This window comes from Sminthopsis crassicaudata, chromosome 2 (assembly GCF_048593235.1).
Source record: "Sminthopsis crassicaudata isolate SCR6 chromosome 2, ASM4859323v1, whole genome shotgun sequence".
Lineage (NCBI taxonomy): Eukaryota > Metazoa > Chordata > Mammalia > Dasyuromorphia > Dasyuridae > Sminthopsis > Sminthopsis crassicaudata.
Window position 1 is genome coordinate 407,749,450 of NC_133618.1, and position 20,335 is coordinate 407,769,784.

The window sequence follows — 20,335 nt, forward strand, 5'->3', positions numbered from 1 at the left end:
TCAAGCTTTGGAAATGATTATTGTTACTTATGACTGTAGGTTTAACTTGGAACTTTTGATGTATTGATGGACATACAACTTGCTAATACTAATCACTGGAAACAATATGCTGGACTTAAATTTGAAACAAGGGTCCATATTAATTACTAAGAAAAGTACTATATTTTGTCAGTTATTGCTGGCTTACCTAAACCATGGTAGGATTTTAATATGATTCTAGGATTTCTTTTTTTAATTTTATTTTTTCTCTCTTCTCATTCCCAAATCTTCCTATTTAGCTTTCAGGTATTGCAAAGAGCAGGTTCTATAGGTGTTGGTAAGTGTTGACTATATATTTTACTGTTAAAAATCTCAAGACATTTCCTCCTAGGATTTGAGGGCTTGAAAATTCAAAGTTCATTTTTTTCAACCTTGAACTTCCTCTTCATTTCAAAATCCAGGTATATATTAAAGATAATTGAATCCACAGATTGCTGAGCCATCTACACTTGTCCTATCAATGAGTTTTTTTTTTTTTAAGAGCCTTTTAAATTCCCTTTTCTTTACAAATAGGAAGTTGGGCCTACCCAATGTATTTAACCATAAATCTCATAGCTTTTTGTTGTTTTTGGAGTTCAGGTTCTCAAGGTTTCTCAAGCCTCTGTCCTTGGACCTCTTCTATTTTTTTCTCATTCACAGAAGGATAGCCCTATCTTAATATCCCCAAATTTCCCTTTGTGTTTGGTTAATCTTAGACAAGACCAATTCCAAAAACTTTCTTTGGTACTTTAAAGGCTGTTTGCTCTCAGTGGTGTACTCATGTGTATCACTCACTCTCCAGTGATAGACTACGCATCCCATCCAAATTTTCCCAACCATGTCCTCCTATAGAACCTCCAATGGGTGCTGGAAACTTCTCTCCAGATTTTTATCTAACTTGACTAGCATCAATGCTTCTGGGGTTTCTTGACTTCTTTCAGTGCCTGTTAAAATTCTACCTTCTATATAAAGTTTTTCTTCATTCTCTCTTAATTAGGTACTAATTATGGCATCTTCCCTTTGCTAATTATTTCCATTTAGTCCTGTATACAGTTTATTAGTACATAGACATTTGATGGTTATCCCCTCTATTCTTTTGTAAACTCTTTGAAAAGAAGGATTTTATTTTGCCTTTCTTTGTACCTCTACTGATTAGCTTGTTGGCATATAGAAGGCAGTTTAAAAATGACTATTCATTGACTGACTGGCTGACACCAGCTTCCCATAAGTTATAATTAATTTTTAGTACACAGCCATCCCACCTTCCTCATCTTCCCTTCATGCATTTCTCTTATGATATTCTTTATGCTACTTTTCCTGCACAATTCTTCATTGCTAATATATTGTAGCCTGCTCACACCCACCATATGCCTTTTCCCTGCCCTTTCAGTGACTTTAATTCCTTAGAGACCATGTGTTCCATGACTCATAGTGTAGAATATCATTAGAGAAATGTTGATGTTAAAAGTCACTAAACTGTTTATAGTCCTTCACCTAACAATTCCATGACTGGGCATACAACTCTAAGAAGGTCAAAGTCAGAAAGAAAGGCCCTATATATACCAAAATATTTGCAGATTTCTCTCTCTGTCTCTGTCTCTTTGTTTCTGTCTCTTTCTCTCTTTTCTCTTCTCCCCATCTCTTCTACTTTCTCTTCCTCTCTTTCTGTCTCTCTGTCTTTGTCCCTGTACTTGTCCTCTGTCTGTCTGTCTCTCTTTCTCTATGTGTGTGTAGTAGCAAAAAAGTTAGGAAAAACAGTGGGGAATGGCTGAACACATTGTAATATATGAACATAGTATAATATGATTATACTATAAAAATTCACAGATAATATAAATTCAGAGACACATAGGAATACTTAAGTGAATTGATGCTAGCAAAGAAAACAGAACCAAAAGAAAAATACAATATATTAAGGCAGTGCAATAATGTGAACAATTGAAATATCAAAAAGTAGCTTCTCTCAGAACAATTGTAGTGACCAGTCTTTACCAGAGAATGGTTGATGAAATTAATTTTCCACATCCTGGTGGAGGGATTACGGAATAATGATGATTTATTTAATGTCATACATAGCTGCTCAGTTGATTGGTTTTGCTTTATTGTTTTTCTTTTATAATCAGAAATCAATGAAAGATTTATTCATTTTTTCACCTTAATTTTATTTTTGTTTTCAGTTCCACATTCTCTCCTTCCTATTAACCCTCTCCCACACATTCAGAAAGTCAGATATATGATATCCATTAAACACATACATTCATATAAAACATATTTCTGTATTAGTCATCTTCTCAAAAAAAGGCAAAAAAAAAGAAAGGCAAAAACATGCTTTAACTTGTACTTTCAGTCTACCTACCATTATGGATAGCATTATGAGTCCTTTGGAATTTTGGTAGATCATTGTATTGATCAGTAGTTACTACATTTTTTGTGAGTGAATTTCTTTACCATATTGCTATTACTTTGTAACTTTTTCTCTTTTCACTTTGCATCAATTTCTATAAATCTTCCTGGGTTTGTCTTTTGAAATTTTCTTTACAGCACAACAGTATTCTATCATATTCACAAATCATAACATTCATACATTTCTCAATAGATAAGTATAGTATGTGAAAAGGGAAGTATATTCTTGGGAAATCACTGTGATTTGATGCCTAAAGATATAAAAATATTTTATGAAAGAAAGAAAATTGATGATAAAAATTTGGGATTTTATTTTTGTAAGAAGCTTTGAGTCAATCAATCAAAAACATTTATTAAATACTTTCTGTTTAGGTTTATTCAGTTATGCTATTCCATTTATATGCCATATTCCACTTAGGATTTTCTCAGCAAAGATACTGGAATGTTTGCCATTTTCTTCTCTAGTTCATTTTATAGATGAGGAAACTGAGGTAAATAGGGTTAAATGACTTGCCAGTCAGTTCATCCAGTCAGTAAGTATCTGAGGGCACTTTTGAATTCAGGAAGGTGAGTCTTCCTGACTCCAGGCCCAGTATTCTATCCACTATGCCACTTAACAGTTGTATAATGGTATGGAGCCTTGCTTATATACAAAATTGTGAGGAAAGGATTTGGTAAACTAGTCAATACTGCATTAAAAATATTTGTAATTACTGAATAGTATATTTGTCATTTTAAAATTGAGCTAATGGGGAAAGGTTTATCAATGTTAAACTCCAGGTCTGTTCATCTTTTAACTCTCCTATTATAATAATTATAATAATATAATATAATAATCCTAATATTATTATAATATAATATTATAACATATGTGCTAATGAAACTTATACATGTTTCTAAGTATCTATTCTACTTATATCTAGGAGTATCAATGACTTCCATGACTGCAGATGTTCTAGTTATTTTTTGTCTTTTGTTCTCAAAAAGGACCATGACATCAGGTGAATTCACACAAGTGAATTAGATTTAAGTGAGGGAGAGTTGTACAAGGTCACCTGCCTCACTTTCCCCTCCAAAGCCATCAGGGTCCAGTGGCCAGATATAGATCAGGACTGGAGATATTTATTTGGTGTTCTAGTATATTAAGATCAAATACAAGTAGATAGATAGATGGTCTTGACCCAGAAAGACCCTCTTCCTCCATTGAATTTTATTCCTGGAAGAGACTCAAAAACCATCTTCTTAATGTCCCAAAGAGCAATAAATGCAGATAATAAAAGTTAAAAAAAAGTTTTTTCATTCATTCCTAAGTGTTCCAAGCAGCAACTCTTTTACAATTCAAGTGATATTTCAGCTATTCCAGGATTCTTAGCCTACTAGATAAAATGGTGTCTGTCATCAAAATGAGAGACCTAGGTTCAAATATTGCCTCAGACTAGCTGTGAGCAAATCATTTAACTCCTTAATCTGAGACTCCTTATCTATAAAATTGATTTTAAGCATATCTATAGTACTTCCCTCAAAGTTTTTTTTTTTTTGTTTTGTTTTTTTGTTTTTAGATTCAAGTGATATTTCAAATGACTTATTTTCACTAGTAAATTTCTTATAGTAGTCATCCTTAAGCACTGATATGGCCAATGATTAAAAAAAATGACAGAGAGGGAATAAATTAAAGAGTGGTATGGTATAATGGTTACCCTAATTATTTGCTTTTGATTAGATCTGTACCTTTTTTAGGTTAGAGAACAGATTAGGGAAGGACTTCCCTCTATCTATACATTTATACCTAGTAGCACAATACACAGGTGCTGTGGGATTTATAATCTTTGAGAGTATCATATGACTTGCCCCAGTGTAATGAAACTGGATTGTGTGTGCCCTCCCGCACTTAAATTCAATTCACTTGATTGTCATGGCATCACCTCCCTGATGTCATGGTTGTCAAGGACAAATAACAACAACAACATATGCCAAAGGAAGGATTTGAATTCAAGTCTTTCTTATTTCAAAACCATCTCTCTAAACATTCTGCTATTAAGGTCTAGAAAAAATAATTATGGAAATCTGAAGATTACCAAATAGTACAAAGTATACAGTTAGGAATTAGAAGACTAACTCTCCAGATCCCAGTGCTGCTTCTCCGTGTATTGTTTTATAAATCATTTTTTTTGTTAGGTTTTTACTAAGTGCTAAGTTGGTACTTAACAATTCTCTAGCTCAGAGTTCACACCTTTAGTTCAAACAAGCAAGTTCATTGTTGTAAGTAGTTCCCACAAGCCCCTGCAGTAGCCATAAGCCCATTCTCTGGGAGGATAAAAAGAGGCAACTGAGAATGGACAACAGTCTAGATCTTCCTAGGAGAACTTTAGGGAAGCTCGAGGAGATTCAGAGCCAGGATTCAGGAAAAAGAGGATTCGAGATTCTACCTTCGCTCTGGCTGGAGGTTCCAGAAGCCTCCCAAGAAACCTGCTCACAGAGGAAAAGACTTCATAGAAAAGAGACCTCCTCCCAGAGAAGGATTACAATTAATAGACAATCAGAATATTACAATTTTTCTCTGGCCTCAATTTCCTTAACTGTCAAATGATGAAGCTAGACTAAATGACCTCTGTGATCTCTTCCAATTCTAAATCTATGAGCTTAGCAGACCATGGGATCATTTTCATTGACATGGAAGAAGTGAAGTGTACAGAGGACCAGAAATACCACCTTGGTTACTAATCTAGGACCAGGAATTTCACCTCAGTTACCAATCTAGATGTTGAACTAGGTAGGGCAAATGAAGCTCTAAGTGGGAGGGGGCATCATAAAATTTGCATCAAGGATTTGGTTACCATCTCCCCACCTTTGCAAAAGTTTGTACTAGAACCAGAAGGGCCTTGTATAGAATTGTGAAGTCCTGGGTTTGCACCCCTCAACAGATGGCACTATAAATCTGTAATATTCCACAGGAGAAAGAAAGACTGATGAAAATCAGCTGAGAAACCTCTGAGTCTGGCATACGGAGATGAATAAATAGAGACTGCAACATTCATCTCGAGCTGATTCTTCCTCCTGTTCTTGAATATCACACTTCTGAAGTCATCTTCTTCTGAAAATTTCCAGGCAGCAGGGGACATTCACATATACTGTTCTCCCCTGGCTGAGTGAAATAGAGAATTGAAGCAGCTACCTGAGATCAACCTAGACAGAGCGTTTGGAAGTGATGCTTTTGCCTTTTTTACCTGGATCTCTGCCTCTATTCCCTGCTCCTTGCTTGATCCCTTACCAGAGAATTCATCCCATGCTGTCCTGAACTCAAAGGTTACTTGTATGACCTTAGACAGGCCTCTCTATTTCTCTATGTCTCAGATCTTTTGCCTGAAAAAAATGAGGGGGTTGGACTCGATGCTTCTAAAAATCCCTCTTGTAGCCTCTAAATCTCTTATCCTCCTCTTCCTCATGCAGGTGCACATCGTCATCCATTTATTCACTCAACAAATATTTATTGACTACTAGGTACAATGTATACACAATGTACATACTTACTATGCCTGATGAAAATCATCACCATATTTTATTATGATAATCTGTAGCCTCATCAATGTAGGTATTCCTTCCATTAGTACAGATTGGGTCCCATTCATGCCTTCTCATTCTGCATGATTTCCAACACCTAATAGCTATGTGATCCTAGACAAGTCACTTTAACTCTGCCTGCCTTAGTCTCCTCACCTGTAAAATAGAGATACCCACAGCACCGACTTTGCAGAGATGTTATGAGAATTGAACAATTAATATTTGTAAAGCACTTAGCACAGTGCCCAGCACTTAGTAGGTATTATATAAATGTTTATTCCCTAGCCCTTTCCTACCTACTACATAGAATTGTTATGAAGAGCAAGTGAGATAATAGGAGTCTAACAGGTCTTTGATTATAAATTAATATAAATACTTCAGTTCCTGGGGTCATGCCCGGATCACCTAAGATGGACTCACTCATGGGGGAGATGCTTACGACATGCTTCTAGAAGCCATTCTGCTATCCCCTAACATGTAATGGTGGGAACAGCTTCTTTCCATGGATTGGGTAGCTGCAACAGCTACTTCTTTAAATCTACCTTCTGGGTATGGTCACTCTTTTTTTGGTAGCAGGGGGTAAAGTTCATGAGAAATGCATCTGGGGATTGGTCTTGTTTCATTTATCCATTTCAGTTTAAGGTACACAGAATAGAGTCTCTAGACCTAAGGCCTAAGTCATGGTGAGCCAGAATCCCAGGGTGGCTGTGACCAGCAGAGAGACCCTGAAAAACCAGGATGTCTGGACACAAGCCCAGGGGATCTTTGGACTTGCAATTTAGTGGAAATGATGCTAAATATGGACTAGGCTAAATTGTGAACCCAATTGACCTCCCCTCTGCAGAGACTGAAGGAGGTTTAGGAGCATTTTGCCTAGAGGGGAATGTGTGTTTGCTTGTTTTTGTTATACCATTGAAGTAAATAATCCTTTATAAAAGCTAATCTATTAAATTGTTAAGACTTTGCCCTAAAATTGGAGGAACACAATTAGTGGGAGCTTGAGCCAATGACTCAACCCTCAAAGACTACCAAAGAACTCTTGGAGAGGAGGTAGAAATATATCTCACATGCTCTTCAGGTTGTAGGGGATCAGAGTAGTTCTATTATACAAAGTGCCTTATAAAGATTAATTATTGCAGTTAATCTGTGGATACCAGAGTAGTAGCTGTTGCTACCTGCAATCCCTCCTTTATCCTACATGACCAGCTTAATTTCCTCTTCTGTTCAAATATTTCCAGGATGAGATCTCTTATGTATACTGATAGAGTATTTCCTCTTGACCAAGGGCTCCCTACCATTATCTTATTCCATACTCCCAATAATCCTGTGAAGTAGAAATATTTGTCTATGTTAATAATTTTCATCACCCTAAGTACCAACAATGCAGCCTATATCCAGCTATTTTCATCCTGAGTTATTTTTCTCCAATCACACTGAGAATGCTAAAAGTTAATTTAATATCTGTAAGTTGTCTAGAAATGAATTTTTTTAGGTTTTTTTTTTTTTTGATATGTTTTTTGATACTTCAGCAGCAAGAAAAATGGGATACATAGAACTAAGGACTCTTTTGGGGTTCTATCTAGAGCCAAGCTATATCCAGTTTGAGCCTTCTCATAAGAGCCGATTGTTAAATGTTTAGTATGAACATTTATACCTCAGAAATCAGCAAACCTTACAGATCCAGCCTTGGTTTTTTATTTTGTTGGTTACTTGGACTTAAGATGATGGAAAAAATGTTAATAATGCAGAACAATTCTTCCAAGCTGCTAGTTGTAAACTTTTCTCAGCCCACCCTTGCTTTTATCTATTTTATTGGGCAACATGGCAAAAATTCCAACAGCTAGGGGCCAATTTCTCACTTTTATTTAAGCTAATCCTTAGTCAGCAGGCACAGTCTAGAGACATTGTTTTACTCACAGCCTTTCCAGATTGATAGAATCTGAAATAACTGGTTGCATAAGAAAGAGGACTCAAGGACTAATTGTAAAGGATCCAATGTCAATTCAGCCTTTCCCCTCAACCCCCAAAATGATCTTCATTGGAGTGCCAAAGAAATCTATGACTGGCTCTATGCTATGTATAATTTCATCAATGAACTAAATAAACATATAGATGGAATCTCATCAAATTTTTATAGAAGCCACAAAGTTGAGAGAAGTAGCTAACATGCTAGATCTTCTGATTCTAGTCAGAATTGAAGATGATACTGACAGGCTAGAAATATAAGGCTGAATGTAATAAGATAAAGTTCAATAGATATAAATGTAAAGTCTTACTTTTGGTTGGCAAAGTCAAATTCAAATGTACAGGATATTGGAGGAATGGTTAGAGGTAATTTTGACTGAAGGGAATCTGGAAGGCAGCTTTAGTGGATTGTAAGTTTAGGATGAATCAGCAATAGCAGTGTGATATCACAGCCATAAAAAGTCAAGGCAATCTTGAGTTACATTAGGAATGACATAATGTGCATAACTTACAGGAATAAGTAGGTGCTGGACCCTCTGTCCTCTACCTTAGTCAAGCTCCATATGAAGCAGTGTCTATATTTCTGGGCACCACATTTTAAGAAAAATAGTAATACGCTGGCATATATTCCAAAGAGCGAAGTCATGATGGCAAAGGGCTTAAGGCCCTTGATCCCTAACCCATGATCCAAGTCATAGGAAGATTGGATGCTGGAACCGAGGGGTATTTAGCTGGAAGAAAAAAAATGCACAAAGAACCCACTGAATTATCTTTGAATTATTTTGAAAAGGTTTCATATGGGAGTAGATTTGTTTTATTTTGCCCCTGGACGGTAGAATTAGGACCAATGGGTAGAAACTACAGAGGCAAAGAGGTTTGATATTAGGAAAAATTTGCTAATTAATTAGAACCATCTCTGTGTAATATGGACTATCTCAGGAGGTAGCAGTTTTCCCTTTCTTGGAGATCAGTTTAGGATCATAACTCTAAAAAAGGAATCCCAGAGGAAATATCCTATTCTCTTCATTTTACAGATGGGGAAACTGAGCCTGAGGGAGGAGGAGTAATTGCATAAAATCAGACAGGTAATAAGTAGCAGAGGAAGGCTTGATAACCAAATACTCTTTTCACTGTACTCTGAAATATTATAGGTGGAGATTGGATGAAGGAGTGTCTAGCTAGTGCAGTGGATAAAGTACCCGAAGGCATTAGGACCTGATTTCAAATTTGATCTCAGATACTTCCTAGCTGTGTGACCCTGGGCAAGTCACTTAACCCAGATTGCCTCCCTCCACTCTGCTTATCAGGATGATTAGAATGAGGATTTCTTTGGAAAGTGGGTTGGACTAGATGATAGTTTCTTTCAACTCTCAAATCTCATGATTTTCTCAACTTGTAGTGTTTCCTTTGCCCAGTCACCGTTATGCTACAATGAGCTATTCACACCAGTCAGTCAGCAGTGCAAGCATCTTCATTTCAATTTGATCAAAAATAGGAGAGAATGAAGTTTAAAGAAATTAAAGAATCTGGGAAGATCACTCAACTAACAAGGCAGAATGCAAACTAAAACTCAACTCTCCTGGCTCCCAGACCAGTTTTCCTGAGTTTGACTTTTTGTTGAAAAACAAAATAGAATTCAAGAAAGAAACAGAATCTTTCAATTTAACAGAATAAAATAAGGACAAGGCCTGTAATAACATTGGAAGGGCTTTCTAATTGAGGAAACTACTTTTTTTGAAGATGGATAAGTACCTTCACTATAAAGTATAGCCTTAGAGAGTTGCTGAGCATGTTGAGAAATTCAGTGACTTGTCCAACATCATACAACCTACATATACTGAATATTCATTATATCACAGTCACCTCTCAAATAAGTATAAACCATTGCATATGGACCACTTGTGTAAGTATGGACTTAAAATATCTGCAAACATGGATTGTATCAGAATAAAAAAACCCAACAACTTCTAATACAGTTCTATATTCACTATATTCCTAGAGTTTGAGGGAAAGGGTTGTATCAGAATGAATTAAATTGATTTATAATTTCCTACCATATGCCAGGTGTTGTGCTAACTTTTTATTTTTATTTTTATTTTTCATTGGTTTATGCAGATATTTCCAAGTTTATCTGAAAGCATCCTGCTCATCATTTCTTGTAGCACATGGTACTTCTTCACAATCATATACCATAATTTGTTCAGCCATTTCCCAATCGATGGGCTTTCCCTCAATTTCCAGTTCTTTGCCACCACAAAAAGAGCTGCTATAAATATTATTGTACATATAGGTCCTTTTCATTTTTTTTCTTAAATCTTTTTGGATGCAGACATAGCAACAGCAGCAGCAGCAGCAATAGTAATAGTGGTAGTATTGCTGGCTTAAAAGTTATGCACAGTTTTATAGCCCTTTGTATAGTGTTCTAAATTGCTTTCCAGAATGATAAAATCAGTTCACAGCTTCAATAGCAGTTCATTTGTGTCCTTATTTTCCACATCACCTCCAACATCTGTAATTTTCCCTTTTTTGTCACAATAGCCAATGTGATAGATGTGAGGTGATACTTCAAAGTTATTTTGATTTGCTTTCTCTGATCAATAGTTACATAGAACATTTTTTTCATATGATTATAGATTTCTTCCTCTGAAAGTTGCTTACCATGTTCTTTGATCATTTATAAATTGGGGAATGACTCTTATAAATTTGCTTCATTTCTACATATATTTGAGAAATTAAGCCTTTATCAAAGAAACTTGCTATACATTCCTTCCCTAATCCTACCCCTAAGTTTTTAATAGCATTCTGATTTTTAATTTACTCTGCTCTCCACATTCATTTCATGGGTGAGTTCATCTCATTCATATTTATAGTTATTATTACTAACTGTATTCCCTCTATCCATTTTTCCACCTTTATCCTTCTCTCTTTCCCTCCTCTCTTTCTCTTTTCCTTCCTCCCTTTCTCCCTCTCTTTACACCTCCCTGCCTCTCCCTCTCTCTCTTTTCATTCCAACCCTTCTCAAAAGTATTTTGCTTTTGATCACCACATTCCTCAATTAACCTTCTCTTCTATCTCACCCCCTTTTTTTTTTATCTCCTTCTCCTTTTACTTTCTTGTAGAGTAAGAGAAATTTAAATATCCAACTGAATATGTATGTCATTCCCAATTTGTGCAATTCTGATGAGATTAAGGTTCAAACATTACCCCTTCCAACCTTTCTCTCTTTTATGCCTCTTTTTTGCCTCTTTTATGTGAGATAATTTATTCTGTTTCTTTCTTCTCCCTTTTCTCAGTATATTACTCTTTCTCACCCCTTAATTTAGTTTAACTTTTTTATATCATCCTCTCATAGTCAATTCAAATCCATGTCTTCTATGTATTCTCCCAACTGTCCTAAAAATGATAACATTCTTAGGAAGTACCTTAACCTTTTTTATATCCCTTTTGATTGCTCTTTCCCATTTATCTTTTAATGCTTCTCTTGATTCTTATATTTGAAAGGATATTTTTCTACTTAGCGCTGGTCTTTTCATCAGAAATGCTTCAAAGTTCTCTATTTCATTGTATGTCCATGCTTTCTCTGAAGGATTATACTCAGTCTTGCTGGGTGGGTGATTCTTGGTTATAGACCTACCTTTTTAGCTCTTTGGAATGTAGACTCTTTTGTCACCCAACTATGGTTCCATGATATTTGAACTATTTCTTTTTGGATATTTGTAGTATTTCCTCCTTCAGCTGAGAGCTCTGGAATTTGACTGTAATAATTTTGGGAATTTTCATTTTGAGATCTCTTTCAAGTGATGATTGAAGGATTCTTTCAATTTCTATTTTACTTTCTGGTTTTAGGACATCAGGGGAATTTTTCTTGCTAATTTCTTGAAATATAATGTCTAGGTTCTTTTCTCAATCATGGCTTTTTGGTAGTCCAATCATTTTAAAATTATCTCTCCTTAATCTATTTTTGAGGTCAGTTTTTTTTTTTCCTGATAAATTCATTCCTTTGATTTTGTTTTGTTTTCTTGATGTCGCCTGAAGATATTAGCTCCCCCCTTATTTTTTTAGGAGTTCTTTTCTTCAGTGAATTTTTGCACAGTCTTTTCCATGTGGCCAATTCGATTTTTTTTTTAATAAGTCCTTCATTTCATTGTATTTTGTGTCTCTTTTACAATTTGGCCTATTTTGTCTTTTAGAGTATTTCCTTAAGGGTTTTTTTTTTTTTTTTTCCTCTTTTACTAATCTGTTGACTTTTTTCATGATTTTATTGCATTATTCTCATTTCTTGTCCCTAATTTCTCTCTCTTCGTCTTTTACTTGATTTTAAAAATTCTTTTTGAGTGCTTTCAGAATTCTTTATGGGCCTGAGACCATTTTTCTCTGATACTTTAGATATAGTTGTTTTGACTTTGTTAAATTCTTTTGTGTTTGTGTTTTGACCTATCCTGTTACCATGGTAACTTTCTAAGTCCAGGTTTTTGTTGTGATTTTTTGATAATTCTTCTGGCATTTTTCATGACTTTTAATTTGATATTAAAATTAGACTCTGCTTTCAGGTAGTGGGAACATTATTTCAAGCTTCATTTTTTTTTTTTTTTTTTTTTGTGCTGCTATTTTCAGAGCTAATTCTTGGGGTATTCTGAGGTTTGTAAGTTTTCAGTTCTTTCAAGGTGGTATGATCTAAGGAAAGAACTGGTAACTGCTTTCCTTGGCTGTGCTCTGGTCTGTGAATGTTGAGCCCCATCCTTTTTTGGTTCTGTTGCTCTTGAATTCATTTTGAGCCATTATTTTAAGATTGTTTGGGAAGGTATTTAGGAAAGCTCAGGTGAGTTCATACTTTTACTCTGCTGTCTTGACTCTACATTCTCTAGTTTATGAATCTAAACTTTATATAGGGAATAATACTATTTAGAATGAAATTTTGCTGTATGTTATAGGGATTAGAAGCCTTTATGCACTGTAGAAAATCTACTGGATTCAGAGTCAAAAATCCTGGGTCAGAAGCCCAACTTTGCCACTTATGATACTAGGTAGGACAATGAATAGAGCATTGGGACTAGAATTAGGAAGAAGTGAGTTCAAATAGAGCCTTAGACACTTAACTAGCTAAGTGATGCTGGGCAAGTTATTTAATCTCTGTTTTTATATGTTATTATCCTCACTTTACCAGTAAGAAAAAAAAAATTGGATTGTTGTGGTGATCAAGTGAGACAACATTTGTAAAGTGCTTAGCACAGTGCCTGGCATGTAGTACTTGGTATATAAATGCATATAACTTCTTCTATCCTTTAATTTCACTTAAAATCACTTAATTTCTTTGAGCCTCAGTTTCCTTTTTTGGGGGGAGATATAAAATGGAGACAATGATATAAGCATAGATATCAACATTATAAAAGCAGTTGTGAAGATGCTACTTTGGAGACTTATAAAGGGCAACAACAAAGTGAATTATTTATTTTGCATGGCACAGGGCTTTTAGGCAACAGATTATAAATATACACATATCCAAATGTTGATTGAAAAGTGCTTTTGGAGACAATGAGTTGGGTAATTTTGAATCACAGTGTGTTCTCATTTAGTCATAAAAGAGAAAGGATTTCTACAGGAAGTGAGGTGCTTGGAATAAATCTCCCTAATAAAAATGAAAAGGCTAAAATTTGAAATTAGTTGATGCAACTAAGTAGTCAATCTTACTTGCTTATTAGCAGATTCACCCAATCCTCTGCCTTGGCTCCCATTGCTGAGTTGTTTCAATAAACAAATTGATTAATTGATTTTTTTTCCTGAGGCCCTTTAGTATATATTGATCAAGTAGCTATGATGTCATATGGGTGCTTCTAGTTAGAGCTGGCAGCACAATTTGTAACGGAACTCTCATGTTACAGGTTGGCACAGGGTACTTCAAAATGTATATCATATTTGGGGAGAAGCGATAATCCAGTGCTTTGTTTCTAAAGGCTTTACAATAACATTTTTCCCAGGAAAAAATAAGGTCATGGGGTTCCTCAAAAAAAGCAAATGTTTATGAATTTTCTTCAGGAATATATAATCATGGAATTTTAAAGTTGGAAAGGACTTGGTGGCATAGATCAAAGCTTCTTAAACTGTGGGTTGCAACCCCATATGGAGTTGCTTAATTGAATGTAGATGATAATGAAATTATGACTTATTTTCAATAAATATGTACTATAATTAAAATTTTTATATACCTATATACTGGGGAATTACATAAAAATTCCTCAGGTAAAAAGGGAGCATGAGTGGAAAAAGTTTAAGAAACTCTAACATAGAACATGAAATGTCATACCTGGAAGAAATCTTTTTTTTTTTTTTTTTTAGGAATATAAATTTTAATAGATTTTTATATTTAATTCTTTTTTTATAATATTATCCCTTGTATTCATTTTTCCAAATTATCCCCCCCTCCCTCCACTCCTTCCCCCCATGACAGGTAATCCCATACATTTTACATGTGTTACAATATAACCTAGATACAATATATGTGTGTAAATACCATTTTCTTGTTGCACATTAAGTATTAGATTCCGAAGGTATAAGTAACCTGGGTAGATAGACAGTAGTGCTAACAATTTACATTCGCTTCCCAGTGTTCCTTCTCTGGGTGTAGTTATTTCTGTCCATCATTGATCAACTGGAAGTGAATTGGATCTTCTTTATGTTGAAGATTTCCACTTCCATCAGAATACCTCTTCATACAGCATTGAAGTGTACAGCGATCTTCTGGTTCTGCTCATTTCACTCAGCATCAGTTGATGTAAGTCTCTCCAAGCCTCTCTGTATTCCTCCTGCTGGTCATTTCTTACAGAGCAATAATATTCCATAACCTTCATATACCACAATTTACCCAACCATTCTCCAATTGATGGACATCCATTCATCTTCCAGTTTCTAGCTACAACAAAAAGAGCTGCCACAAACATTTTGGCACATACAGGTCCCTTTCCGCTCTTTAGTATTTCCTTGGGATATAATCCCAATAGCAGCAATGCTGGGTCAAAGGGTATGCACAGCCTGATAATTTTTTGGGCATAATTCCAAATTGCTCTCCAGAATGGTTGGATTCTTTCACAACTCCACCAACAATGTATTAGTGTCCCAGTTTTCCCACATCCCCTCCAACATTCATCATTATTTGTTCCTGTCATCTTAGCCAATCTGACAGGTGCGTAGTGGTATCTCAGAGTTGTCTTAATTTGCATTTCTCTGATCAGTAGTGATTTGGAACACTCTTTCATATGAGTGGATATAGTTTCAATTTCATCATCTGAGAATTATCTGTTCATATCCTTTGACCATTTATCAATTGGAGAATGGTTTGATTTCTTATAAATTAGGGTCAGTTCTCTATATATTTTGGAAATGAGACCTTTGTCAGAACCTTTACTTTTAAAAATATTTTTCCAATTTGTTACTTCCCTTCTAATCTTGTTTGCATTAGCATTGTTTGTACAGAAACTTTTTAGTTTGATGTAATCAAAATCTTCTATTTTGTGATCAATAATGATCTCTAGTTCTCCTCTGGTCATAAATTCCTTCCTCCTCCACAGGTCTGAGAGGTAGACTATTCTCTGTTCCTCTAATCTATTTATTATCTCATTCTTTATGCCTAAATCATGGACCCATTTTGATCTTATCTTGGTATATGGTGTTAAGTGTGGATCCATATCCAATTTCTGCCATACTAATTCCTGGAAGAAATCTTAGAAGACAATATCAGAGCAGAATGAATCATGGGAAGAGTTCCATGATTAAATTGTATTTACTTTGAATATATTTATATGTAGACATATTGGCTCCTCTGATAGATTATAAATTCCTCAGAGTAGGGACTATTTCTTTTCTCAGTGCCAATATGGGTCTGGTATATAGCTGGATAAATGTTTATTGATTGAAGGGTCCTTAGAACATAGATAATGTCATATTAGGGTGGGATGGGACCTTGGAATATAGAGTCTTAGAACTGGGAGGGGTTTTGATATTCCTTGCAAAGTTAGTTGAAAGCAAAGCATTCCTATCTTCAGGTAAGAGTCATGATAACCTTTTAGGTATATTAGAATAGAGATTATTTAGTTTATGGCTTGACTGTTAAGGTCCTTTCCAACTTTTAAATTCTGTGATTGTATGATTTAGAGTTGGAAAGGACCCACTCTCCACATTCCTGAGCCCCTCATATTTTCAAACAAATCAAATCAAGGCCACAACTATTTTAAAAATACTTAATATTGCCAGGCACTGACACCCTACTCCTGCCAAAAGACAAAGACAGTTCCTGCCCTCAAAGAACTGACAATCAAATGGAAAAAACAACACATGAATAACATGGACAAACAAGGTATATCCAAGTTAAATCAGAAATAGTCTCAGAGGGAAAGTGCTAGAATTAAGGAGGATTGAGGAAAGCTTCTTTCAGATGAAGAAATAGGTCTAGAGGAATTGGAATGTGTTGCCTAAGGTACAAAGAAGCTCACCTATTATCCCATAATGCAAGGGATTTGAACCATTGTCCTTTATCTTAAAAATCAGGGCTTTTCCTATGGCATCATGCTAAGTCCTGCCTCCCCCATTAACAAATAATAATAAGTAATAATAATAAAACATTAATAAAAATAGTGTCCTGAGTATAGAAAATGAAGAGTGACTTGAAAGCAATCATTCTTCTCAGACTAGATGTAAATTTTAGGAAGTTAAGAGTTGGACTTTTCTCTATTCTTTGCAGAGATCAGGGGTAATGAGTATGTAATATTGCATATACTGTAAATGTGGGCGATGAATTGGTCATGTTTGCTGAACTGCCTTTTTCTCTTTTTAAAAGAAAAAAAACCTTTACTATAAAAATGGTTTACTGGATATGGAATAAGAAAAAGGATAATGAAGGTAATATAAACAACCAAAAGATACAAAGAAATAAAAAAAAGATTTATATAAAAAAGAACTAGATAGGATCTTAGAGAAATCTTTACCCAATTTTATAGAGGAGAAAACTGAAGCTTTTGCTGATTGAAGGTAGTTGCCCATTGTCACACAGCTATTAAATGGTAAATTCTAGGATTTAAACTTAGGTCTCTTGATTTTAAGTCTTCATCCTGTTTCTACTCAGACTGCCTCTAATAAAATAAAACCCTAATACTTATATGGCGTTCTTGACTTTAGACTTTTCAAAGAACTTTTACCATTCTTGTTTATTCTGATCCTTATTACTTAGACGTTTTGTTTTTTTGTTAAGAAAGGTATTGGCTGTTAACAGTCCTTTTCCTGCCACTTGATTTGATCTTCATAAAGACTCTTTGTGGTAGTTAGGGAAGGTATCATTGCCAGCATTCACACTTGAGAATGCAGCTACTCTGTAAAAAGGTTGGAATCTGAATGTAGATCTCTTGGTATCCAGGTCTACCCTTTTTTTTAAATAACAGTTAGTAATGGAAGTTTTTCCTATTAAATCCAACATTGTCTTCACTTTCATAACTAAAAAGGCACCCTTTACCAGTGATTTCTCAATATAGCCTGACAAATGCACACATATATTCACACACACCTATGCATTTCATTGCTGACCAAAGACTGCACAGATCCACACTCTGGGTTTTTGGCTTCTTCATGGATGTTCTCTCACCCTTGTGAAGAGATAACCCTCAGTTGCTTCTGAGACTGGGAGTTTAGAACTTTAGCACTCAACAGGACTCCCTCATCAGAACTTCTAAAAATTATTTTTGCTTTTCAGGGGAATCAGCAATAAGATGCAGGATTACATAATTTCTCCAATCGGCTACATAAGCAGGGCCTTTGTTTTATCCTTGAACACCATCCCTCTTGTATCTATAATGGAATAATTACTTCCTTATTCTAAGCATAGAGGCAAGCATGGGACATTTTTTTCCTTTACACTCAGTCTCTAATATTTTAATATTTATCTTGTGCACTCAATAACTCTTCCATACTTCTGCCCTAGAACTGGGTCTTGCATGTCAACCTTGATTAACTACAGTATAGGGTTTTTTTTTTTTTTTTGAGATTAAGGAGTAATTCATGTTTTTGGCTCATCTTCCATATCGTCTGCATCTCCATTCATTCCTCCAACCATATCAAGTTCAGAAACCCAACACTTTGTTGACACTATTAACTTCTTTAGGTTTGATTTTTTTGATCATTTAGTGCTAGCCTAAAATTCTTCTCCTCTGCCTCTCAAAGCCCATCTAGAAGGTGACGGAATGTAATATTCAAGTGCATTGATTGCTCTCTTTCCTTTGATTTTCTAGATTTGTGGATAAATGGGAGTGGGTGGAAGCTTTAGTATGGGCCAGCTTTCTTATATTCAGGGAATTCCAACTCTTTCCTGTTCAGGTGATCTACCAAAACAGCCAGCCATGGGTAGCATCATCGTTAATCTTCTAACTTGTCCTTTTCATAATATGTCATTGAAGCAACCTATTTTCTTATAACACCCCACCCCCGCCCCTTTGATTTACTGGACGTGTGTCAAAAAAGTAGAGACTGTCCATATCTTATCTCACATTAAGAAGAGTCATGTAGAAATGTCCCTTCATTACCAGGACAGTTATGTCAAAAAGAATCGACTTATTGTCAACATTTCTAACCTAACAATGTTAATGGAGCCTTTAGACATCCTTTCTTCTCATTTGTTTCTTAGATGCCTATCAAGGAGACAGTTACAAGAGAGTTACCAAGCTCTAGGGAGAAGTGTGTGTGTGTGTGTGTGTGTGTGTGTGTGTGTGTGTGTGTGTGTGTGTGTGTTTTAAATGACAGCACTCTAGATTGCTTATTATAAAGGAATGTGTTTGAGGATTGAGATGAGGGTGTGGAAATTATGTCTTTGGCACACTGCCATAGTATTTAAAGACTCCAAGCAAGACCCTGGGCTCCAACATAGGTATTGTTTCCTTCTCCCACTCCCTAAGCAACCCCACCATCTTTCCAACACTACACAACTAATGTATTTATTGAGTATCAGCATCAGACAGTTCCCAGCAGTATTTAAAACAACTCTCCCCAATCCATCCACATGTCCTCGGTCCTCTAAAGCTAAAGCAATGGAGAAGATGAAGGTAGAAATCATTGTCTGGAGGATTTTCTGGGACCATCAAAAACTGTCTAGTGGAGTAGTCATATTTTTGAATCAAGGCCACTCTTAAAGAACCAGCTTTCTGCCAGCGTGCTATCAGACATCCAGGTTGATCAATAGTAACAAGATGACAGGTTGATATTAGTGAATAGAGCAATAAGGCTTTTCCCCTGCAGAAGCTTCACAAATGCCTTGTTTTAACAGCATGATACTATTTGAATTTTTCTAGGAAATGCCCACGGGCTCTTACAGTAAATCTCTTTCACATATGGATAATTCATCCTCCTTTCTTTTAAAGCACAGACACACTGAACTCTTTTTTGGTCCTTAGTCCTAATCAGCACTATTCAATAGGCAAATGGGGTCTATTCATCAGCTTGAAACCAAGGGAATTCTGGTTTAAGTGGACCCTAAGGATCTAGAGAAAATATCTTTTGAGGTTATACTGGTATATCACAGGGGTTCTTTTCATACTAAGACTTTCATCATTGATCAGAGCAGTGGCTCTTGAAAATCTGTATATTTATTATTCTTAATTTCTTTCTTTTCTTTGAAATGAGGTAGAAGATGGGAAAGAGAAGCAGTGGGGTACAGAGAAAAATATACTACATTTGGAAGCAGAGGACCTATATTTAAATCACTTAACCTCTTTACATTTCAGTTTTGTTATCAACTCTAAAGTGAGAGGATTGGGTTAGATGACCTTTAAGGACCCTTCAGCTCTGAATCTATTTATTTAAGCTATGCTACTAATTATCTATGTGACCTGAGTGACAACTTATATAATCTCTCAGGGCCTCAGTTTTCTCACCTATAAGATGATTTGGAGGTTGGCTAAACATTCTTCTAAGGTTACTTCCATCTATAAATCTATGATTTTAATCCCACCTTTCATTTTATTTCCTATTGAATAAGGCTGAGCTCTTCATGCTGGTCTAAAAGCCTAAACTGATGTTATAGTCTCATCTTTCTCCTCCTCTTCAGTACTAGGGATCTTTGCAACTTTAGTCTACAATAAGTCTTAGCTCTCTTTAACCTCATTGTACTCCCTCTAAAATTATCTCCAATTTATCCTGTTTATACATACAGAATACATATCTGTATCTATATCATAGTGATTTTCATGTTGAATTCCCCATTATACTAGGAGTTCCTTGAGGGCTGGAACTGTCTTTATCTTTTTTTGTATGCTCAGTGTTAAGCACAATGCCAGTGCCTGGCACATAGTAAGCCCTTCATAAATGCTCCTTGACTTGAGCTAAGTTCTTGGCAGAGAGGTGAGGAAAGGGCATATCTGAT